Raw genomic sequence first — 25,565 nt, forward strand, 5'->3', positions numbered from 1 at the left:
CCTCTACAGCAGGTCAAGGGCTCAGCTCAGTTCAGGCTTGTGCAGACTCACTGTGTCATGTCCCTGACCCAGCCTTTCCTAAACTAGACAGTCACTAAAACTAAAAACAGGCCTTTCAGAGAGCTTCCTAATCCTAAAATGCTACTTTGCTCTTTCTTTTCAACATTTATTCTCTGTGTGTGTTTGTGTGTGTGTGCATGTGTTGCATATGTGCACACATGCACACATGCACAGATGTCTTCAAAAACCAAAAGACATCTAGTTCTTTCCTTCTACTATGTGAGTTCCAGAAATTGTTTGGTTTTGTTGTGGTTGTTTGTTTTAATGTGCACTGGTGTTTTGCCTGCAAGTGTATCTGTGTGAAGAGGTCAGAACTCCTGGAGCTGGAGTCACTGTGGTGAGCGTCCACATAGGTGCTGAGGATGGAACCCTGGTCCTCTGAGTGTTCCTGCCATCATCTCTCCATCTCCCTGACTGTTTTTAAATAAAGACGACATATACATAGCACTCAATTGAATGAACTCCCCTCATGAATGACACAAGAGTACTGCTTTTCATTTACAAGGCTATTTATCCTTTGCCATTCTAACATAAATGACTTTTCATCAAATATAACTTGTCATAATACAGCTAATGTAAATTTCACAACAAATTTTAAGATGTTTTTAAAAAGATATTTAGTCAGTGTATATTATTAAACTAAAATTTTCATACATTGTTAACTTCAAATTGGTTAAAGGGTCAATTGCTATCTTTCCAGGAAGACGACCAAGCATTCCTGGTATTTAACTGTCTGTTGCTGCCTCCCCTTCATTGTATCTGCACATCATGCATACCTGACATTACCTAACAAACATGACAGCTTCCTGCGCAGAGGGAAAGTCAGGGCACATCTTCAGGGAAGGCTCCATGCCCAAGTCAGCATCCCAGGTATTTATTTGCCCATCTATTTCTGCCAAACTGTTAATTTTGAATTTTACTAAAAGAAATCTAAGGAAGAGAAATATAGAAACTCAAAAACATTCTACCCTTTGCAAGAGTTCTAAATTTCAAAGACAAATAAGAACTATATGTACTCTGGATAATGTGTACTAAATTTATTCAAAGACAAAAGTCAATGACAATGACAGTGTTTATATACCCTTTACCCCCACCCACCCACACACTTCAGTTTGGTTTGTTTTTGAGACAGGGTCTTACTATGTAAGCAGGCCTCATACTTGCAATTCTAGTTCCTCTACCTCCCAAATACTAGAATTAGTGTCTACCCTCAGACCCACTTTAACTCTGTAAACTAAAGTCTTACAGACAGGGGAGAACTAATGGAGTTGCCTCAGCTCTGAGCTGGAGCCTTTGGTGTGTCCCAAGAGAAGACATCTACCCAGTATCTGCCAGGAAACCCGGCACGGCTATGACTAGGCCTCATCCCTGCAGCAGAGCCAGCAGGACATCGGCTCTGAGTGCCGATGGTTCCAGGCAAAGGCTTGTTCCTATCATACTGTATATGTTTTCATGCACCTCCTTCAGGGAAACTCTCACTGCGGTTAATGACTCTGAAAATATGGGTTCAAAATATATAATTTCTCAACTATGCAGAAATCTAAGCATGCAGTATGAGTCTATGCAGGACCTCACAGACCTAAGAGAACAGAGACAGGTGCACTGACAAGCCAGCTCGTCAAAGTTATTAAGGAGAGATTTAGGGAATGGTGATCTAAGAGCAAGATCCCAAAAGGCAGGCAGATTCCTGAGTTCAAGATCAGCATGGGATAGAGTGAGCTTAGGTCCAGGTGTGGTGAAAATGGAATGTTATTTCGGGACAAGATCTCACCCAACTACACTTAATACCTGTGCTTATGAAGACAGGCAGATCTCTCAGTTCATTTGCTATGGTTTAAAAAAAAAAAAAGAAAACAGAAAAAGTACTGGCTGTCTCTAAGAATCCAAGGTACTAAAATGCTGATAATCAAAGGGGAACTTAGGGTAATGACTGAATTGATATGCAAATAAAAGACTTCGCATAACACAGGCTGCACCCAAGATTGCTTCTGCTTCCAGTCATTCTTTCTCGGCTCCCAAACAACCCACTTCCTAAGGAACCCCTCTCTAAGCCAACGCTGACCCTTGGCAGGACATTACTGAAGTTTTGTTCTATCAGACCATTTCCTTTTGTGCTAATTAAAAATTAGTCAATCACATCATATTGTGAGGATAAGCTCCCACCAATGGATGGAGAGGGGCAGTCACCAAATGAATCTCCCATTCCAAAGTGTTTGCTCACCAGGTACCCTTTGCAAAAATAAAATTACCTTGCCAAGTTACTTTCACTTTGCTGATTTGTCTCTTTGACACTAGAAAAATTCTAATATTCTTTTCAAACACACCCTCAAATGCAATCATTTTATTCCTCAATACCTAAATTTACCACAGTATAACCTGCTGTGAACTGAGAATTCAGCCAGCCAACTAATAGCAAGTAGTTCTTGCTGAAGAAGCAATGGTTTGATTCTGCCCAGTATCTCTGTGGATTACTAAAAGCTGAAGAGAAGCAAGAGGACTTGGTCATAAGCTTGGCCAGCACAGCAGCCACATCCCCTCTACAGGCCAGACTGATAAAGGCACAAACAGATGATGTCCAGGCATAACAGCAAAAGGATACGTAATCTCATTCCCAGGGCTCTTCTGCTCACCAGAAAGATGTGTTCAAAATGTGACAAAAGAAAAAAATGGTAGCTGAGGTCTGGAGAGATGCCTCAGTGGTTAGAGCACTGGCTGCTCTTCCAGAGGTCCTGAGTTCAACTCCCAGCACCCACATGGCAGCCCACAACCATCTGTACTACTCTCTTCAGGTGTACATGCAGAGAGCACTCACATACATTAAATAAATAAATATTTTTAAAAGTTGTTGGCTGAGCCTGACTCTGTGTAAGATGCATAAACGGTATGAGTAAAAATATAGTTGTTGGCTGGGCCTGACTATGTAAGATTATGCACGAGTAAATGTAAGATGTATGGTATGAGTAAAAATAACCTCTTGCATTTTCATTTGCCCTGGCATGGAGACAAAAGAACCCAAAAGAAGAATGTCTCATCTCAGCATCAAGGTTAACCACAAAAAAGTGGCTACACATGAGGACTAAAGTAAAATCCTACCAGGTATGATGGCACATGCCTTTAAACCCACCACTTGGGGCTAAAACAAGAGGATCTCTGTAAGTTCCAGGCCACCCAGGGCTACACAGTGAGACCTCTCTCAAACAAACAAAAATATAAAATCCTTTAAGTTACTGAAACATAAAATGCTTCAAAGTCTTCACAGCAGTGGAGAGTGGGGGAGGGTAAAGTGGACAGCCCAGTGGACAGGTCATCATACCTGGAAGGAAAGGGGATATTTTCAAAGATACTTGTGCCCTCACTCTGTCTGTCCTATCTGAACTATTAGAACAAGACACAGGGAGCTGGAACTCAGCAGTTAAGAGCACTGGCTGCTCTTCCAAAAAGACCCAGGCACTTGCCATGAGGAAAAAGAAACAGATTTTATACAGTGCCTTTCTTTACAGAAAAAGACGGGAGCCAAGATAATGATAGGTCAACAGTGGTCTATCTTAGCCAGGCCTAGTGGTGGTAGATGCCTTTGATCCTATCACTCGGGACACAGAGAGGCAGGCAGATCTCTGTGAGTTCAAGGACAGCTTGATCTACAAATCAAGTCCAGAACAGCCAGGGCTGGTTATACTGAGAAACCCTGTTTTGAAAAACTGACGATGACGATGATGATAAAATATACATCTTGACTGCTTAATTATGACATATCTTGCTTTCTAAAACCATGTTCATGTTAGGAGCCTGGGTTACTAGATCTCTTTGTCCTTCTTCCCAATGCAGCCACACACCATTTTTTGTTTGTTTTTCACTACTAATTTGGCTCTTCTAAGATGGATGGCCAAATCTAGCTTATTAGAACTATGTTGAGTAATATTTTGTACATTGAGTAAAGGCTCTCTCTGTATATTCAATTATTAATTCTGTACCAGCGGAGGGCTGTATGACCCATCACCAGGCTTTCTATTTTGTAAACATTAACTTTCTTCACTTGCTGACTGGCTTAATTAAAACAGCAAGAGAGGGCAAAACTTTTGGGCAAAGAAAGGGTCTCTGGGAGAACTGGGAGGTGGGAGATTCCCCACCAGGACAGGTCAGATGTGAACAAGAGCAGAGAGGTAAAGAACTAGCCACATGGTCCGACACAGGGCTAAAATAGCATAATTTCGATTGAGCTAGTTGAGGGTCTGCCCAGCTAAAGGCCTAAGCTATAATAAGTACTAATAAGTCTCTATGTTATTATTTAACCGCTGGCGGGTCCAAAGAATCCCACTATTGGGCTGCCAGGGCACAGACACTCACCCAACCTCCAATCATAACCCCACAACTAGCTGTATCCAAAGGGCAAACCTCTCTGGCCCTAGTTCTTGCTCTGTAATCCACAGACATCAACCTAATCACTATAACCGAGCACACAGGTCCAAAGAACAGCTCTGGGCACTGACGAAGGCTTTCCAGACAGCATGAACAACACTGCAGGCCACTCTTCATCTCCCAGCCTTGCGTCCTAGCACACAGGACCCTCGGAGCTTTATCCCACCCTTGATACAGAATTTCCCAACTTCCTCTTCCCTAACTTAAAGATCATGCAAATGCAGAGAAGGCTAACTATAACTGCTGTACAGGGCTTATGTCTAAGAAGAAAAAAAAAAGTCTAAGCCAGGGTTGCAGAGATGGCTCAGCAGTTAAGAGCACTGACTGCTCTTACAGAGGTCCTGAGTTCAATTCCCAGAAACCACATGGTGGCTCATGACCATCTGTAATGGGATCTGATGCCCTCTTCTGGCATGTCAGCTACAGTATAGTCATATACATTAAATAAATTAATCTTTAAAAAAAAAACTTCCTCCATTTAAAAAAGATCAAAAAATAGAATTCCTTATCAGGCAAAGTGAAAGATAAAAGTGACTGAATAAATTTCCTATGAAAAGCAGAGAGGGAGAAACTGAAGAAAATATGTCTGTTGTAATTGATACCTTTTGTACATTTACCTAAGTATTTCTGTTTGTACTGAAGAACAGATCAGCTTTCACATATCTATCTATGCTTAAGGATATTTCCTGATTAGGAAGAAAAACTTCTCGCACTCTGTAAAAACTTGTTCTGGGGATTTTACAGCTGAGAGTGACCTCAGTGTTTACATTGAGAGGCAACTGAGGAGAGGCTTTCCCTATGCCGAATGCCTTAACCACCTGGAATTTTCTCAACGCTAACAGGGCAAAGATCACCCTCTCTCTACCAGACGGCGGAGGCCGAGTTCTAGTCAAAATAAGAAAAATGTCACTGTACTGGTTTGAATGAAAATGCTTCCCAAAAGTTCATTTAGGAGGTGGTCTTGTTGGAGAAAGTGTCTCACTGGGGGTGGGCTTTAAGCTTTTAAGTGCTCCAGCCAGGCCAAAGAACTCTCTCTTCCTGCTGCCTGCCAGTCCAGATCTAGAACTCTCTCAGCTTCCACTCCAGCACCAGGCTGTCTGCATGCAGTCATGCTTCCCCACCATGTTGATAAGGGACTAAACCAAGAGTGGTTGTGACCATAGTGTGTATTCACAGCAATAAAACCTCAACTAAGACAGAAAGAAGCCACTGAATTCTGTCTCAAGATAGAATTATCCTGGGTTAGAAACAGCACCTCAAGAACTGAGAGAACAAAGGAGATGCAAGACATGAACAGTTCTCAAAGACAGGAGCATCAGGAGCTCAGCAATCAGACTCAAAACACTCCCCACCCCTGAGTCTGCGCACACCAGCTTTACCGGCTAATTAACAAGGGGGTTGGGGAGGGGACTCTTTCAATGTCTGAGGTTTTTTTTACACCCTTTTGTCTTTGTTTTTTATCCCTTGGCAGAAAAAAAAAATAATCCATTCCTAAATTTGGAATATACATTTGATATCCAAAGTAGCCCCAGAAATTTCATTTAAGGGATTTCAAACTCCAGAACAGATTCCCTTCCCATCTACTTAACCCTTCACTGGGCCTTTCTACTAAGAAACAAACTAAGATCTCTCCACCACTGCTATTTCTAACAAGCATTCCTTCAGCCCCTGCACTTTCCCAGAGAAGGCAGGACTAAGCCCTGTCCCACTATGAGTATTCCCACCACAATCTCACCTAGACCACTGCGATTTCTGTTCTCTCTCATAGCTGCCTAGCCCAACAGAATACAGTGCAATAATTCCCATGGACCCCTGAACCCAGACCACGGCATCAGCACTGCTCCTCTGCCAGACTAGCTACCATGGTACCATGAATGAGGAACCTTCACACAAGAGCTGCAGATGTTCCAACAGTGAGCATGACCACAGACGTGTAAGCATAAACAAGCCCACAGCTGAGTTCAGCCCAGTGTCCAACACTTCTAAGCCTAGACTCATAAGTCCAACAAGTGTCACAGGCATACTCATGTACTTTGTCTGAAGATGACTCTTATTTTAACCACTAAACTACATGGTAAGGTATTATGTGGCAATCTTCCTCCTGCCCTTCTCCTCCCTGCTACAGATCTCTACAGTGGGAAAAGATCTGGAACACAGAAGTCATCTGACAACACAAACTCTATGTGCACTGGCCACCAAAACCTGGGCTAAGCACAAAGGAAGGATGAACAAACCAAGAATTCAAGCAATTGAGCTGGTTGTTATAACCAAATCTGAAAAGGATAAGTCACTGGGCAGGAAGACACAGACAGAAAGCACCCCTTCCCACTGTAAACAACCTTAAAGGTGAAGAAACAAAACAAAATCTATGTAGTAACAGGCCTGTAACTCCCACCACCAAAAAAGCTGAGACAGGAGAATCAGTAGTTTGAGGCTAACCTGGGCTAGAGTAAGACCCTGTCTCTAAAAAAAATCTATAAAGGTCACCTAGGACTAGAAAGTGTGCTGACAAAGGAATTTGATCTTTGATCTATTTAATCCAATTTAATCTATTAATCTTGAGCAGAATTAGATGAAAACATACGCATTAGTTTGACTCTCCCCTAGACTTGCAAGTAAGAGACACTGTGTCAAAAAACAAGGTGGATACTTGTTGGGTTGTGTTGATCAAGGTTTACTTCTGGCCGCTACAAAAGAGTGTGAACCCATTCCCAGCACGAATGCACTCGAACACACATGCACACATCCGTACAAGACTGCACAGAGGTATGGTAGTAATAGCACGGGCAAGTCCTGAGTTTGATTCTCATCACTGCACATACAAAACAACAAGTTAAAGAAGACTGAGTATTTTGTTTATCCATATCTTGAAACCTAGATAACCTGGTTCTACTCCGAGAGCTACTAATTTGCTCCTGTGACTTAGCTAAACTCTTCATAATGAAAACCTATTATAAAGAGGGGGAAATGTCATGTGCCTCACAAATGCATCTGTTTTATAAAAATTAGTACAGAAAAAGTTCCACTCTACAGGACCCTGGTGCGCTACTGGCCAAGTCAGTGGCATAAGAGAACACAGTGTAGAAGAGACTGCTCTAAATATCATGAAGATGCTGAAATGTGAGGAGCCTGCTGTTAACAACAAAGGCATTCTGAGATCTGCAGAAGAGATCTGCATGTGTTAGATGCTATCAACAAATCACTGGTCATTTTACATTATACCAGCTTTGGTGTGTGTGTGTGTGTGTGTGTGTGTGTGTGTGTGTGTGTGTGTGTGTGTATGTGTGTGTACCACAGCATGCATGCAAAGGTCAGAAGACAACTTGAGGGAGTCAGTTCTCTTCTTCCAACATGTAGGACTGAACTCAGAACTCAGGCTCTCTGGGAGTTCAAAGCCAGCTTGGTCTACATATTGAGTTCTAGAACAGCCAGGGCTACAGAGCAAAATACTGTTTCAAAAGTAAATAAATAAATTTTTTTTAAACTTAAGCTTACAATCAGATGGGCTGGACTGAAACCTCAGCCTACCATCTCCTAGGTGTGCAGCTGCAGTCAAAGAGAACTACAGAAAACCCTGCGCAGAGCTATGATGAAGCAACATGGCATGCTGCCGATGATCTAATCAATGTATTTAATTAATACAAAATTCAAAGTGGCACACGCCTTTAATCCCGGCACTTAGGAAGTAGAGGATCTCTGAGTTCAAGGCCAGCCTGGTCTACAAAGAGTTCCAGGATAGCCAGGGCTACGGAAAGAAACCCTGTCTCAAACCCCCACTCCCTGCCTCCCCCCTTTAACATCTGCCATGTGCTAAAACAGAAACCCCATCTTATTATCCTCAAACCAAACTGCTCAAAATCATGTCCAGCCTCTGGAACCTGGCCTCACTTAGCGCTCTAGCCCTCATCCTGTGCCGGCCAAGTAAAAATACCAACCTGTTCTGATGTAACTTCTTCACTCCTTTTCTTTCTTTTTTTCCTCTTATTCTGAGAGGGTTTCTCACTGTATTGCTCAGACTGATCTCAAACTCTTGGGCTCAAGTGACTGATTCTACTGCTTCAGCTTCGCAAGTGCTGAAAAGACAGGTGCATCCAACATGCCCAGCTATCTCCCTCTTCAGAACAAAACCCCTCCAACCGCTGTTTAAAGACCACTGAAGCTCAAAAAAAGGACCTGGGTTCAGTTCCCACATCCACATGGAGGTTCACAGCTGTGTCAAACTCCAATCCCCGTCAGTAATTCTGGCACCCTCTTCTAGCCTCTGCAGGTACCAGGCACACACAGTACACAATGTACACATAAAGTGTAAAGCTGTAATTTGTTTCCTACAGTATATAAACAGTATGAAACCCAGGCAAGAGGCAGAGAGACATGATTCAGTCAATTCCAGTACCAAGGACAATCTTCCCTGGCTGGATATTCCACTCAGAACCCTCACATCCTGACTTTTCCTGTGCCTTTCCATGTGTCCATGCATATTACCTTTCTTCCCCTAAAAGCACCCTTGCTCGCCCTGCCTACTCCATTCTACTCCCCATCAGCCAACTACAGTATCAGCTCCACTTCCCATAACCCCAAACCAGTCTGGGCTGGATGGCCATACACTTTTTAAAAGACCTTGGCAGCTGTAGGCATAGGGCACTGGGTCTTAGCTACTTGATCAAAACCAAGAACACGTTTGAGGCTCTATCACTGCTCCCTAATAGGTACAGGCTCTCACACACTCCCATCAACATACAAGAGCATCTGAGTCTTCCCTGGTTTCTCCCAATGACTCTCTCCTAGTGATTTACACAAAAGTCACTTTTACCTGGAAATGTTTTCTCATTCTTTTGCGACTGTTAGAACTCTTTACTAGCATGGAAAGAAAATGTGAATTGGGATCAAACATAATGACCAAAGACACCAACAAATGCTCAAAAGGTTCCTGCAAATAAATGCTAAGCTAAGCCCTGCCCTGATACCCTGGCTCCTGAGTATGCATCACTGGTATGACTTTCATGTGTGTTGTTTCTAATGTTTCCAGAGACCAATCAACTTTCTCATCGATTACTACTATTTTTGCATATCAACAGAATCAGTAATTTCCTGTGAACTATACTCCATTTATATTTTATGGAAAGAGAACAATTTTTAAAGCTTCCAAATTCAATAATAGAAATAAAACAATAAGAACCAGGAAGTACAATGCTATAGTCCAAAAAGAACAGAGCAGACACAGCCGAGAGCAAGTCAGTCCCCATCACCACAGCACAGCACCTGTAGAGGACAGCTATAATCACAAAGGTGGACAACAGCAAGTGATGATGTGGGGAAACTAACATCCTTGTTCACTGTTGGCAAGGACAGAAATCGGAGCCATTGCTGCACAAAACAGTATGGCAGCTCCTCAAAACAACAACAGAATTATCAGCCAGTCACCTGGGCCCTTCTTAGTGCCCTCTATCAGAGCAAACTGCAGCACTGCCTGACCTTTGTACTCAACAGGCTGCAGTGCTTGGGGCAGGTAGCAAAATGGAAAAAACTGTGGAGAGACTAAGATGGAAAATGTTGCCTTAGCATTCCTACAACTAGCCAAACACAGTAAGGGAAAGAGAATATAAGTAAGATCTCTGTTAAAGAACCCTGCCTAGACCCAAATACTTGGAATTCACACAAAATTACCACAATCTGCATGGCCTGGGTTGTGAAATGCTGACTCTGGGCAGAAAGGGATGAGGGAATATAAAAGCACAGACATACAAGAAAGCTGGGATCAGGTGAAGGAAGGTTTGCACTGCTGAGGGAAACTCAGCTTGTTTATGAGGGACAGGGCAAGGGGGTGGGGGTGAGCTACTGTCAGTTGTTAGTCTCTGTAGATGAGCAGTCTCAGGCTGTAAGCATCCCGCAGAAGGAAATAACAGTAGTTGCTAGTCTTTGCACAAATTCACTCACTCACAGTTGGACTCCCAAGAAAAGCTTTGCAATCCCTCTTGACCTCACCTGGGTAAGGCTCTGCCATCCATGTGGGGATGAGGCTGTGCCCATGTCAACAGCACACAGTCATTCAAGACTTGATTTCTGGCTTCCTCTGCTTCCTTCACAAAGTATTGCATATTGAGGAAGAAGGGATCAAGAGGAAAAGAACAAATGATATACCCCTCAGGCCTGACATTTAATAGAGAAGGGGGAAAAATTCATGATTCAACATATAGATGATTGGAGATCAGTAACAGTCTGGTGCATGAGAGAAACCACAATAGTCAGATAGCATTTGAGTTGGGAAGGACGTTGAGCAATAAATGGAATAACCCCGTCTTAGTCACTTTTCTATTGCTATAAAAAAAGACACCATGACCACAACAACTCTTACAAAAGAAAACATTTAACTGGGAGTTGCTTACAGTTTCAGTCCATTATCATCATGACAAGGAGCAAGATGGGCACAAGCAGACATGGCAACTGATGTGGCTAGGAGTTCTACCATCCTGATCCACAGACAGCAAGACAAGAGAACAACACTGGACCTGGCTTGGGCTTTAGAAATCTCAGAACCTATCCCCAGTGACACACTTCTTCCAACAAGGCCACACCTCCTAAGGGTGACCCACATTTGGTACAGTAAGTCAGGACAAAAGCCTCAAGTAATAACAGGCCACAGAAGAGAGGCCACAGACAGTGTTTTGTTTGTTGAATGGATGTGGTGATTCCATCAAACTGCCTTTAAATGTGCTCCCCCTACTCATCACTGTTTCCCTCAGCCTCACTTTGTCATGGAAGGAAACTTCTGATTGCAGTATAATGTAGATGTACTAAAGAGACTAATTTTTATTTTCATTTCACCAAGCTCCTGAAGAGAAGTGCTGGTTGATACAATATTCAAACATCTGTTAACGGCTCTAAGACTCAGGGATCATGCAAAAGGAGGCACAAAGACTCTTAAGAGCTGGAGTGTTGGTTAGCAATGTCCTCCAAACTGAAACATGTCTTCCTGGAGGAAGGCTAGTTGACTCAGGAAGTAAACAACTCACAAGTCTCAGAAGTTCATGAAAAAAAGATTTAAAGTCCCTCTCTCCACAATGTTATAAAAGCCATAGGATTTCTAGGAGACATCTCTGACTTAAGCTGCCTCCAAGTCATGCAGAGAACTCCAAAGTTGCAGCTTGAGTTGCCTCAGAATAATCCACACTCCCCTAGGTAACCATTCACCATATTCCTATGGTATCTCCAATGAAGTCATTGGTTCATCACATTTCCCATTGGTCTAGCACCGGTGCCCGATCTGGAGTGAAGAGACAGTTGTTCTGCTAGGAAAAGTCATACAACACTGTGGAATTCAGTAACTGAAAGCAGGTCTAAAAGAGTTGTTTGGTTTTTTACACTCATGTTCACAACAGTATTATTCAAAATAGCAGAGGGGTAAAAGTAACTTCAGCGTCTAAGTATAGAAGAATGGATAAGCAAAATATGCTAAGTACATATGATGGGATGGATACTCTAACCAAAGAGGGAAGTGAGTTATGTAATATACTAAAACAGATGAACCGAAAGGATGGTATTTACAGAATAAGCAGAATGAAGTAAGGCACACACAAGAAGATAACTACTGTATGGTGCATTTAAACAGGTCCTTTAGAAGAATCAAAAACCAGAAGACAAAACAGGAGAGTTTCAGGGGAGCTGACTAGTAACTAAAGGAAACTGAATTCCAGGCAGGAAGGTAAGGAGGTTATAAAAACCTATGGAGGAAGTGACTATAAAACACTCAGCTGGACAGTTTTAGATTACGGAGTGATATATGTATTACACTACAACTCTGGAATGTTTGTAATGAGCACATTATGCATAACTCAGCACCTCATTTCAAGGTGTTCACCTGGAGAAAAGCATGATGAACAGGTAGACACAAGGGTCAAGGAGGAGACCCTAGAAGAACACAATTCTAACAGCAAACACATGCAATAACCACCCAAAGCCAGAACACCATCCTCTAACACAGAGTGCACAAACCGTCACCCGCCTGTTACTTCCTTACTTGCAAAGCTTCTTCTCATCCCCAGGAATCCTCAGTATGCCTACTAGACACTGTCACCACCATGTGTCTGGCCTTATGCCTCTCACATCTTATCTCTTTCCAGATACCTCCAGTCTCAACACAGAACCCACAACATCAAATTTTGTCAGATAATGTACTGTTTCTCTGCTTAAAACATACTAATTGCTTCCTGTTTTGCTCTGAAAAATAGCCAAATTCTTTCATTCCTGGCAAGCAAATCCCTACCCTTGTTTGTCTTCTGTACCTCATGAACTAGGTGTGGAGGTAGGATGATTTTTAGAAGTTCCAGGTCATTCTCACATAAATAGCCAATTGAGACCAGCCTAGGACAAAGACCCTGGAGAGGAAGAAGGAAAGATGGGAAGGAAGAAAGGGAACTTTTTAAAAAAAAATAGTAATTCCAGGATAAAATATAGTTCAATAGCATGCCTAAGAGTTTCAGATCAATACCATAATTGCTTCCTGTAATGCTGAGTCCTGACGGAGGCTCAGGTAAAAGAACTGGTTCAGACCAAATAAATCAGTCCTCTCACCACATCTGGTAAAATGAATGCATAGCCCAGAATTCACAAAAGTCCAAGACTGCTTGAGAAGAGACTGAAAACAAGAGACAATAAGCCTACGTAAGTATCAGGGAATAAAGTCTTAGTTCTTAGTCACTAAAAGAAATAAACCATTTTTTTTCTTTTTTTTAAGGTTTATTTACCTTCATGTGTCTGAATGTTTTACCTGTATGTATAGCATTCACTCATATCACATGAATAAATATCTGGTACCCATGAAGGCCAGAAAAGAGTACTGAACCTACTGGAGCCTGAGTTACAGTTTTAAGGATATAAGTGGTTTTTGGAGCAAGTTAGAGTAGCAGAATTAGTTACTTCTGAGTTCAAGTTAGATACAGATACATACACAGAGAGAGAAAGACAGAGAGGGAGAGAGACAAACAGACAGACAGAGACAGAGAGAAACAGAGAGAGAGACAGACAGACAGACAGACAGGCAGAACCAAGCAATTAGGAAAGACAGGCAACGGTGGTGAAGACTTTAACCCCGTACTCGAGAGAGAAGATGCAGGCAGGTCTCTGCGTTTGAGGCCAGCCTACCTAGGGGAGAGGCCCACGACAGGCCCACGACAGGCCCACGACAGCCCTGCCTTGAAATCCAATCAACAAAGAGATTTCAACCTTCAACCTTTGGCACCACACAAATGCACATGTACGTGTTCTTCTACAACCCAGATTCAACTGACAGAACAATAGACAGATAAATGCATGCATACATATATGCATAAACACAGATCACAATGCAAAAAAACAGTGATTTTAAAATACTGAGGCTATGGAGACAGCTCAAGACCTTGAGTTCAAACCCCAGCACCCAGGTGGTAGATCACCACAATCTGTAACTCCAGTTCCCAAAAATCCTATGCTCTCTCCAGGCCTCTGAAGGCACTTCACACATATGGTGAACAGACATACATGCAGGCAAAACACCCATACATAGGAAATAAAATATTGGGAAAAAACTATTTTAAAATTTTTGTTTATGCACTGTCACTGTCTTTGGACACACCGGAATAGGAAGGACATCAGATCCCATTACAGATGGTTGTCAGCCACCATGTAGTTGCTGGGATTTGAACTCAGGACCTCTGGAAGAGCAGTCAGTGCTCTTAACTGCTGAGCCATCTCTCCAGCCCAAAAACAAAATACAAAAACATTAGTAAGTTACACATGATGTGGTAGCCAATAATACTACCTTCTTCTAATAAACACATGTAATTTATCTCCATGCAAATAATAGTCCAGTAGTGTTTCAATGACACAAATAGCATCAACAACATCACAAGTCTAAGATTCAAACATCGTGTAGGATTATGGACAATTATATTCATCAGTCACAGCTAGAGAGAAAAACCTAAATATCCTAAAATTTCTCATGAAACATGAGGGACTAGAAACAGTTACCGTAAAAATGAAAATTAAAATACAAAACAGGAACAAGCTGTGCTGGCACACCTACAGTTTTAGTATTTGAAGAAGGATTCTGAGTTTGAGACAATCTGGGCTACACAGTAAATGCCCCATCTGCAAAAAATAAAAAACAAAAGTATCACTTTCAGCCATGGGTCGAGAATCTACATAACTGACACTATCACATAAGGTCCTTTCATACAGAGGCTCTTTTTTGTAGTGTGAAAGATGCAAACCTCCATGTTGGAGAGAGGTCTGTACTGTAAGAAACTTAAGTTAACAGCTCCACACAAAACAAACGTCCTCAGTCCAACACCTCAGGAAGAACTGAAACATTTCAAGTACTGAACCTGAAAGCAAATCCATCCCCCAGCTCTGAAAGGCACTTTCCTCATGATAATCCATGGTCAGAGAATCCAACTACGTCTTGCCAAGTTTCCTTGATCCCAGCATTGTTCTAAGAAAGAAATAAAAACAAATAGGGCTTGCAATTATATAACATGTACACAGCAGCCCTGGACTCAACTTCCAGCACTAAAAAACAAAAGTGGAGAAAGGGCTGTGTCTTAGTCAGGGTTGTGATCCTGCACAAAATACCATGACCAAGAAGCAAATTGGGGTTTATTTGGTTTACCCTTCCATATCCATGTTCATCAAAGGAAATCAGGACAGGTACTCACACAGGGTAGGAACTTGGAGGCAGGAGCTGATGCAGAGGCCATGGAGGGATGCCGCTTACCGGCTTGCTTCCCCTGGCTTGCTCATCTTGCTTTCTTATAGAACCCAGGACTATCAGCCCAAGGATGGCATCACCCACAGTGGTCTAGGCCACTGATCACTAATTGAGAAAATGCCTTACAACTAGATCAAATGGAGCCATTTCCTCAAGGGAGGCTCCTTTCTCCATTGTTAACTCCAGCTCGTTTCCAGTTGACACACAAAACCAGCCAGTACAGGCTGGGAGCTTTATAAAAGCAGCAGGGAAAATACTTTACAACCTGAAATGAGAAATCCTGATTCTAAGCATAGCACTAAGAGTAGGAAGCATAAAGCAAGGCTAGGAATTCGTTCAGACAGTAAAGTGCTTGTTATGCAAGCAGGGTCCCCCAAACCACACAAATATCTAACACATTGTGAAGACACATAGTTCTCTGAGGATTGTTAGAAAACTGGCCTGGCAAATCGATGATTCCCCAGATCAATCTGAGAACCTTTCTCAAAACACAAGGCAACAGCTTTTAAAGTTAGTTGTTCTCTGGTCATATAAGCATACTCCTACACCATGCAACACACACACATACACACAAAACCACAAATAAAAATTGTGATCTTACGAATTATTTTTTTTTAATTTCATGGACATGAATGTTTTAGCTAGATCTATGTTTATGCACCATTTGTGTGTCCAATACTCACAGAGGCCCCGGGGGAAAAAGCATCAAATAATCTGAAGCTAGAGTCATAGATGGTACACCAACCCAGGTTCCTCTGGAAGTGCAGCCAGTGCTCTTAACCTCTGAGTCTCCAACCCCTATAATGATCATCTTTTAAAACCCAGTGGCATAGCCGGGCAGTGGTGGAACATGCCTTTAATCCCAGCACTAGGAAGGCAGGCGGGTGGATTTCCATGAATTTGAGGTCAGCCAGTGAATTCCAGGGCTACACAAAGAAACCCTTACCTCAAAAAACAAAACAAAACATCATAGAACAAAAAGAAGAGAAAAATGCTGAACAATATGGTGCAATGCCTACATTCATATCAGTCAAGAATCTCGGGCAAGAGTTCAAGGACTGACTCACCTCCTACATAGTAAGTTCCAGTTAAGTGTGAACAAGACTGTCCCTTTTTTAACTGAGTGGTGGGCTGGAAAGATGGTTCAGCAGTTAAAAGCACTGACTGATCTTCTAGTTACAGACGTTCTAAGTTCAATTCCCAGCAATCACATGTGGCTCAAAACCATGTGATTCTCAGTGCCAACAAGATCAAGTTTATGCTTGGTAACAAGGCACAGGTGTGGTCCAATTTCCTTATACAAAGAATGGTTTTTACTTTTTTCTAAGTTGTTAAAAATACAAAAGTAGGGCTAGAATAGGGCTCAATGGTTAAGAGCTTTAACGGCTTTTCCAGAGGTCCTGAGTTCAATTCCCAGCAACCACATGGTGGCTCACAACCATTGGTAATGGGATCCAATGCTCTCTTCTGGTGTGTCTGAAGATAGTAACAGTGTACTCATGTACATTAAATAAATAAATCTTAAAATTAAAAAAAAAAGTATATGCACTAATACCCTTCATTCACATTTGGTCTTTTACAATGAAAACTGTGGGCCCTAACTTTAGACCAGGGTGGCCTCCCTCGAACTCACAGATATCCACCTGCCTCTGCTTCCCAAGTGCTAGGATTAAAGGTGTGGACCACCACTGCCCTGCTAAAGATTTATTGATTTATTTCATTTTATTTTTTAATCTGAGTGTTTTGCCTGTATATCTGTGTACTGCATGCACATTATGCAAAAACAAAAGCATAGTGTTTTCTTCTTGTCATTCTTCAACACTGAAGTACCAAACACATTATGGTACACTATACTATTTTAAAATGTCTCAGAATAGGACATAATTTGGAGACAAGGTCTCACTCTGTCGCTCAGACTAGACTCCAGCCCTCAGTACTCCTGACCGGAGAAAGACATGCAAGCACACGTGCACACACGCATGCCCGAGTGTCAGGGAGCAGCTGCAGTCTAGGCTATCAGTAGCTCTTCTGCAGCCGTGCTGCTCCTGCAGTGCCCTGAAGTGGTGAACAACTTAAACTAGGCTGCCCACCACGCCCGTCTAAGGGACAACTTAACAATAAAATGAAGATAGCCCTCCTGTCGGCCTCCAGAAACACAAAGTGAAGGCTGAACAAAGCAGAGATACTGCTGCTTCCCACTTCTTCCAGCTTGGTAGCAAGGAAGGAAAAGTACAAATCAGATCTATGCTAAGCATTCCCTCTTGAAATCCTAAAACAATAGAGAAGAAAACAAGGTGGAAATGACAGTGAAGAAACTCAAGCTTGCATCTTTAATCCCAGCATTCAGGAGACAGAGGCAGTCAGATCTCTGTAAATGCAAGACCAGCCTGATCTACAGAATTCTAGGACAGCCAGAGCTACATAGAGAGACCTGTCCAAAAAGAAAAAGAAACCAAGCATGTTTAATTGAAGGAAGAATTATATCTGTTTAGATAAGCTTTTATTGACTTAATTTGGTTTTGATGTGGAGCTAATTCACATTCAAGGTGAACTGATGTTCCCTGCTAACAGATTTCTTGGTTGGGTATACAAATGGTTATTCTCTATTTGTTGTTAATTGGAACAGCCTGTCAATTAGTAGCACTATTCCCAAGACTGGTAGTGTTCCCTGCACAGTGACACACCTAAGCACTGCTTGGCATTATACATTAAACACAGAGGTTAAAGTTTAGCTGTGGCTTTGTGCAGCACCATAGTGATGTCCATATCCTAAAGTATCATCACACGGTTCAGTTTTCCTCAGTCAGTGAAGACTGGAAGGGAACGTCAGGGAATTGGCTTGAATGTTGTATGAGAATACCCAGTTAGCCAGATATTAAAAACAAGGCATTTAGGATATAATTTGCCTCGTGATGTTTGACAGTCATTGTTTTTACTTTGAAGGTTGTATTTAAAGCTATTTGGGATTGTTGCCAGGAGAATCACTAGATTTATGGAGGAATTAGCCACAAGTGACTTGTAGAAAATACTGTCATATAGTTCATTTTACCATTCTCTCTTGCAGGAAGCCACTCCACCACAGAATGCTAATACGCCAGTAGTACCTAGTACCTCTTGTATATAGTTATTGCAAATACTGTTCTGAAATGCATAAGTTCAAAATTACCTTTTTTAAAGTAAATAATTGTTTGAAATCTATTTTGTAAAGATAAAACGTACAATAGAATTTCTGGAGTACAGATTAAACTATTTGCACTAAAAAAAAGGGTCAGTGTGAGACTGGTGGTTAACTAAGTCATATAGAATTGTGTTCACTGAAAAGTTAAGAAAGTTAAGTTCAGTAGGAATATCACTATTGATATGGGACTTCTGTAGCTATACTGAGCCTCGTGGTAGGACAAGACCTTCACCAGTAGAAGACGTTCTAGTGATTGAGCAACTTAGAACAGTATGTAACTCAGTATGTAAAGTGTCAAGGCAATTAAGAGGCAGTGAGAAAAGTAGACCAAAGTACCTGCTGAAGTCACTAAACGTGAAATGTGTGTTAGGGTTGGGGAGCTAGGTGGTGTTTGCTTTGTGAATGTGAGGACCTGACTTGGATCCCTAGCTCCCCTGTAAAAACCTGCAGTCCTCTTTAGATTAGGTGGAGAGGACAGAGGAAGAAAGCAATGTGACCTCTTAACCTCTGCATTGTTTACATGGGTAAAGGCGCATTCATAGCATTTTATACATACAGCTTACGAACACTCCCAGCTCCTCTAGTATCCGAGTTTGGTTCCCAAAACCCATGTCAGTGATTCACAAGTACGTGGAACTCAAGCTGTAAAGGATTCCACATTTTCTGGCCTCCTCTGGCACTACACACACACACACACACACACACACACACACACACAGGGCAGGGGTGGACAGAGAGATATACACTTTTTTTTATTTTATCTATTGTAAAGAATTTGTTAAAAGCTGAAGTTGCAAGGGAAATTTTTAACAGAAAGACAACTATTGTCTTAAGAGCATCTATAAAGTTTTAAAGTACAAAGAACAGTTCGCCAAAGAGGTAACAAGATGCAAAGAATCCCCTCGGCACTGGCTGCTGAGGGGGAAATACATTTGTGAACTGACTCAGCCAGCTGCTTCTTCACAGGGTCGTCACACAGAGCCTGCAGGTGAGGACCAGGGGTGCCTTATGGCTCTGTACCCAAATCTACTAAGTAAAGAGTGTCTGTGGCTGGGCGGGTGACAGGGCAGGTGTGCCTTGGTCTCTGACAGGACTTATAAAAGTATCAAAGGCAATGGGCAATAGTGAACAGATAAATATGAAGAATGAGCTGAGCTTGTTTGGTAAATATTCTCCCCAAAAGTATGCTGTGTGTTTCTTCTTCTGGGAACGTTGCCAGCTCTGATGCCTTTCAACAGCCAGATGTGGCCAATGAGAAGCTGTGGCAAGCTTGACAAGCATATGAGATCCTAAGAACAAGAACAAGCACAAGAGAAGCACACGCATGACCCTAATTTCACTTCAGCCCTGGCAAGGCAGAAAAACACTAGCTCACTTTCTTGTTTTTTAACTATCCAGTTAGCTGCTGAATCCCAAGACCAATGGATTCTTGCTTGGAATGGACAACAAAGGGCCTTCACAGATTGTTCCCAACTTTGTTGTTAAAAGGTTTCACCAATTTCCTCTTTCGGCCTTGCTTACCGGCAGACTCTTGATCCGAGGGCAGAGGAAAGGCGCCGGTCCTGTGTTTCCTGCGCACGTGAAACACCGTAAGGGCACCGCGCGTCTGCGTGCAGTGGACTTCGCTGTGCGACACGGCTACATTAAAAGCATCGTAAAGGAGGACATCATTCATGACCCCGGCCGCGGCGCTCCCCTCGCGAAAGTTGGTCTTTCGTGATCCCTACCGATTCAAGAAGTGGACGGAGCTGTTCATCGCAGCAGAGGGAATCCACACTGGACAGTTTGTGTACTGCGGCAAGAAGGCCCAGCTGAATATCGGCAATGTTTTGCCCGTGGGCACCATGCCTGAGGGTACCATCGTGTGTTGTCTGGAGGAGAAGCTTGGGGACAGGGGCAAACTGGCAAGAGCTTCCGGGAACTACGCCAGGGTCTCCCACAACCCCAGAGACCAAGAAGACCCGAGTGAAGCTACCCTCAGGATCCAAGAAGGTCATTTCCTCTGCCAACAGGGCTGTTGATGGTGTTGTGGCCGGTGGGGGCAGAATTGACAAGCCTATCCTAAAAGCTGGCCGTGCTTACCACAAGTACAAGGCAAAGAGGAACTGTTGGCCACGTGTGCGAGGTGTGGCCATGAATCCTGGAGCATCCCTTTGGAGGTGGTAACCACCAGCACGTTGGCAAGCCCTCCCCTATCCGAAGAGATGCCCCTGCTGGGCGAAAAGTGGGTCTCATTGCTGCCCGCCGGACTGGACAGCTACGTGGAACCAAAACTGTACAGGAGAACTAGAGTTTGGGAGCTAATAAAATATGTCCTTTGGCTAAAAAAAAAAGGTTTCACCAACACCAACCTTGGAATGTACAGACTTGGGAGTGCACCTGAAGTATGTGCAAAAGCATCTAAAGGAGTGAGGGTGGGAAATCAGTCCACATGGGATCGGGAGCCAAGTGACTGTTAAACTTGGACGTTTTAAGGATAGTAAGGCACAGAAGACAGCTGATAAAGTGACTGAGAAAATCCTACAAGTCTGTCCCTCTTAAGTGTTAAAACTAATTAAAAACATGAAGACACCCCTAGAAGCCATAAGGTTACTGAATAAAAATTCAAGGATAGACTGGATAAAAATGCAGGATAGAGGGCTGGAGAGATGGCTCAGCGGTTAAGAGCACTGACTGCTCTTCCGGAGGTCAGGAGTTCAAATCCCAGCAACCACATGGTGGCTCACAACCATCTGTAATGAGATCTGATGTCCTCTTCTGGTGTGTCTGAAGACAGCTACAGTGTACTTATATAATAAATAAATCTTTTTTAAAAAATGCAGGATAGACTGCATCCCTGAATTATTAGTCAAAGACGCCTCGAAGGCTCCACATAATAAACAGGCCAGTGAGTTAGTCAGCAACATGCCAAACTAGATAGGAAGACCCTATTGGGGCTTAAGACAGCACAAGGACATGAATAAATATTAGGACTGTTGATGACTTGGTAGTCATGAAAGGCACTGTACAGGCTACTCGGCTATGTGTTAATGCCATCAGCATACTAAGCGTGGTGCTCCCAATAATGGAATAAAGGCACAGCTACTGTGGGTACAATCATTTATTGTCCAGCTGAATTTAAGACCTATTTTAATAGAAGTGTAATCTAACACAGAAACCTGTGCGTGGGGACACCATAGACTCTAAAAAGAGAGCTACTGCTGCCTGTTGTTAGATGTGTATAATTTACCTTTCAATTTGCTTTATAAACATTTATACTTCAGGCAGATTACTGCTGCTGTTGGCCTCAGTAAAGAAAGCTTGTTTTTGCAGTGGGTAGCATTACATTGTGAAAAATTCATAATGTTTTGCATAATTTTACATAATTTCAAATTTTGTAACTGGTCAAACTGCTCATCCTGAAAGGAAAAAAATAAGCAAAAATCTGTATCACCCTCTCTGTAGCTCATCAAGTTTCAAGGAAGAATATAACAGAATGTTAAGAGTTAGAGGGGCCTGAGCTTATAGAACACTTCTTGACATGAGCTGGCCATTATTGTCTTGAAATGAGATTACCCATGAGACCTTCACAAGAGCCAGTCAAATGAACATTTCCTTGTGAAGGATGGAGTGCCATGAAGTCCCCCACTCCAGATTGCAACCACTCTCTCCCTCCTGCCTCCCTCAGCTACATGCAGCTCTCCTGAAGTGCAAAACCTTTTTAACAAATGCTGGGCAGGGTGTGGTGTGGTGGTGCAGGCCATTTTTAAATTCCAGATCTCTGTGAGTTTGAGGCCAACCTGATCCACAAAGTGAGTTCCCAGACAGCTAGGACACAGAGAAACTGGGTGGGGGTGAAGGGGAGTATGGAAGTGGCAGAATATATGAATATGAAATTCAGTCCCTGCTTTCCTAGGAAGGCACCAGCTTGAATCAGCCTGCCTAGAAAAAGGCCACCATCTTGTGGTTAAAAAAGTCAGTGCAGGCTATAGAAAAAGACTGCAAAAAATGTCAGTCAGCTCCTTAACCAAAAGGTTAAGAAATTCCTTGACCTTCCTAAAATTCTTACTCTTGCTCATACTAGAAGGGTTTTAATCCTTCTAGAATGTTCTGCATCAGGATTGATGACACAAAAACACAGATTTCTACATGAATTTTATCCATATTCTAACATTGATTTCATTTAAAAAAAAAAAAAAAAAAAGTGTCACTTCCACCAGATGCTGGTAGCACACACCTTTAATCCTAGAACTCCAGGCAGAGGGAGGCAAATACCTATGAGTTCAAAGCCAAATATCTGAGTTTGAGGCCACCTAGTCTGTAGAGCAAGTTCCAGGACAACCAGGACTACATAGAGAAACCATGTATCAAAAAAGAAAGGAAGGAAGGAAGGAAAGAAGGGAGGGAGGGAGGGAGGACAGGACAGGACAGGACAGGAAAAGGAAAAGGAAAAGGAAAAGGAAAAGGAAAGGAAACAGAAAGTTGTCAGTTCTCTTAAAAATAACACTGGATCTCCTAAAATTGGAGTTACAAAGCCACCGTATAGGTTCTAAGAACTGAATGTTTTTAGCAACATGATTCCTAATAGCCAATGAAGTGCGAGCAACCAAAAAAAAAAAAAAAATCAACCAACAAAATGAACAAAACTGACTCAACAACAGATTATTGTTCAACCATACAAGAAGCAAGACACACACACCACAGGAGCATAACTGAAGGTTAAAAGCACAGAGCTGGATAAAACATGCCACTCACAGAAGACTCCAGTTATATAACACCATTTACATGAAACGAGGAAGAAACTCCTAATGGATGATGAAAATATTTCATGGTTTCCATTCCTTCACTGTGTAGTAAGTAACTAAGATGCAAACAGTGGGTGAATGGTGAGCAGATCGATAGGAACAGTGTGGAGGAAAAGAAGGGAGTGGGGTGAGGAAGAGACAGGGGGAACAAGGTGAGAGGGAAACTTCTTCTAGAAGACAGTTACAAAGCCCAGGCTCCTAGACAACAGCGTCTGTGGTCATCTCCAACAAAAGTCCCTTCTTTCTCTGTAGAGCTATTTGTCTCCTAAGGCTGCTGCTTCTTCTCCAAAAAAAAAAAAAAAAAAAAAAAAAAAGGAAGGAAGGAAGGAAGGAAGGAAGGAAGGAAGGAAGGAAGAAAGAAAAAAGGTATCTATAAAAGTCTATAAAAGTAGAAATGAGGGCTGGAGAGATGATTCAGTGGTTGAGGGCACTGACTGCTCTTCCAGAGGTCCTAAGTTCAAATCCCCATCAACCACATGGCTCACAACCATCTGTAATGGGATCTGATACCCTCTTCTACAGTGTACTTATATATAATAAATAAATCCTTTTTTTAAGAAAGTAGAAATGAGCTCTTTCATTTTTTGTAAATTAAAAAAGCTCAAGCCCTCTCAGAAATCCTACCTTACCATTTTAAAATATAATCTCAAAGGCTAGAAAGATGGCTCAATAATTGAAAATATGTTCTCCCAGAGGACCCAAGATCAGTTCCCAGCACACATATGGTAGCTCCAACCCATGGGGACCCAACACCCTCTTCGGACTTCCTCAGGTACCAGGTATGCAAGTGATCTACAGATATACATGCAAGTAAAACACTCATACACATAAAAAGTAACTTTAAAAAACTTATTTATTTTATGTATATGACTACACTGTAGCCATCTTCAGACACACCAGAGGAGGGCATCAAATCCATTACAGATGGCTGTGAGCCACCATTTCCTGGGGATTGAACTCAGGACCTCTGGAATGGCAGTGAGTGCACTTAACCTCTGAGCCATCTCTCCAGCTCTCAAAGAAAAAGTTTTTTTAAAGCAATCTATTGGCCAGACAGTGGCAGCACATGCCTTTAATCCCAGAACTTGGGAGGCAAAGACAGGTATAAATCTGTGGGTTCCAGCCCAGCCTGGTCTATGAAGCAAGTTCCAGGATAGCTAGACTGTTATACAGAGAAACCCTAACTATAAATAAATGAATGAATAAATGAATGAATGAATGTGTGTGTGTGTGTGTGTGTGTGTGTGTGGCGTGACCTATCCCTGAAGGCAAAAATAATTTGTATAAGCTCTTTTTTTCTCAACTCTTGAAACTAATTAAGCTACATGATACACTTCAAAACGAGATAAATTCCTAGATTTCAAACAGCAACACCCAGACCATGACACAACCACCACGGATCTTTCCTGCCCTTGGAGGCAAAGACGGGTAGATCTCACGGCCAGCCTGGTCTACCTCAAAAGATCCCAGAAAGCAAAGGGGAGGGGAAAAGAGAGGAGGGAGAGGAGGGAAGAAGAGAGAACAGGAAAAGAAAGCACATGCCTGTGCTATATAGCCTATCCATTCTACTTCCCATAAACATAAGACCAGCCAACATCTGCCAACACATCCTTGGAGACAGGGAGAACAGAACAACCAACCAGATGCATGGGGCACAGCTTCAGTATGCCCAGGGAAATGGTTTCCCCAAGAAACATATAAATTTTATATATTAAACTTTATATATTATTTTATATATTTTACATATATTAAAGTTTATATCACAGACTTTTTAAAAAAGACCCTGGTAACAGCACATTTGCATGTCCAACTGGACTGTTTTTCTCAGAACCACCACCCAAGACAGTCATTTTTGAGTACACTGCATCCCCACTCATTACCACTGCTGGGGACACTTGAGTGACGGCAATGCATAATAGACTTAGCAATGCCTCCCCCATTTCTTCTCAAGGGCAGGCACAAAGGAATCATCCCCATTGTTCCTGTGTCCTCATTACTGTGCTGAGCTGCATTTCCTCAGATCCGGGAGAATAACCCACCTACCCTCCCCCACCCTTTTGTTCCAAGAACATGCTCAGAAACAGATTACCAACCAATCTATCTAATCTGTCGTTTGCAATAAATCATTAAATAGCGAAAACACAGTTCCTGTTGGATCTCTTTCCAAAAACTGTTCTGTACTTACCTATACATCTTATTTTTCTATAAAATCACTTTAAAGAGCCAGGTGTGCTATGTTGCCTTAGGCTTCCACATTTCTTAACAAGGAAAATGGAATCAACGAGACAGACAGGGCAACGAAAAATGTAAACACTGACTAAATGGTTTTGGTATCTGCTGTTCTTAAAGTTCCTGTGAGCAGAGCAGAGAGATCTCCCCTTCTACC

General features: G+C 42.3%; 1 protein-coding gene and 1 pseudogene across 9 annotated transcripts in view; one reads left to right on the plus strand and one right to left on the minus strand.

The window, feature by feature from the left end:
- The window catches only part of EHMT1 (euchromatic histone lysine methyltransferase 1), a gene marked incomplete at its 5' end in the record, with an annotated part of 130,325 nt that overhangs the window by 85,408 nt on the left and 19,352 nt on the right, over window positions 1-25,565 (minus strand). The gene's annotated exons all lie outside the window — the stretch shown is intronic.
- Window positions 19,834-20,685, plus strand: LOC308428746 (large ribosomal subunit protein uL2-like; annotated as a pseudogene). The gene has a single exon. The product of its transcript is annotated as a large ribosomal subunit protein uL2-like (transcript).

This window comes from Micromys minutus, assembly GCF_963924665.1.
Source record: "Micromys minutus genome assembly, chromosome: 13".
NCBI classification, from domain to species: domain Eukaryota; kingdom Metazoa; phylum Chordata; class Mammalia; order Rodentia; family Muridae; genus Micromys; species Micromys minutus.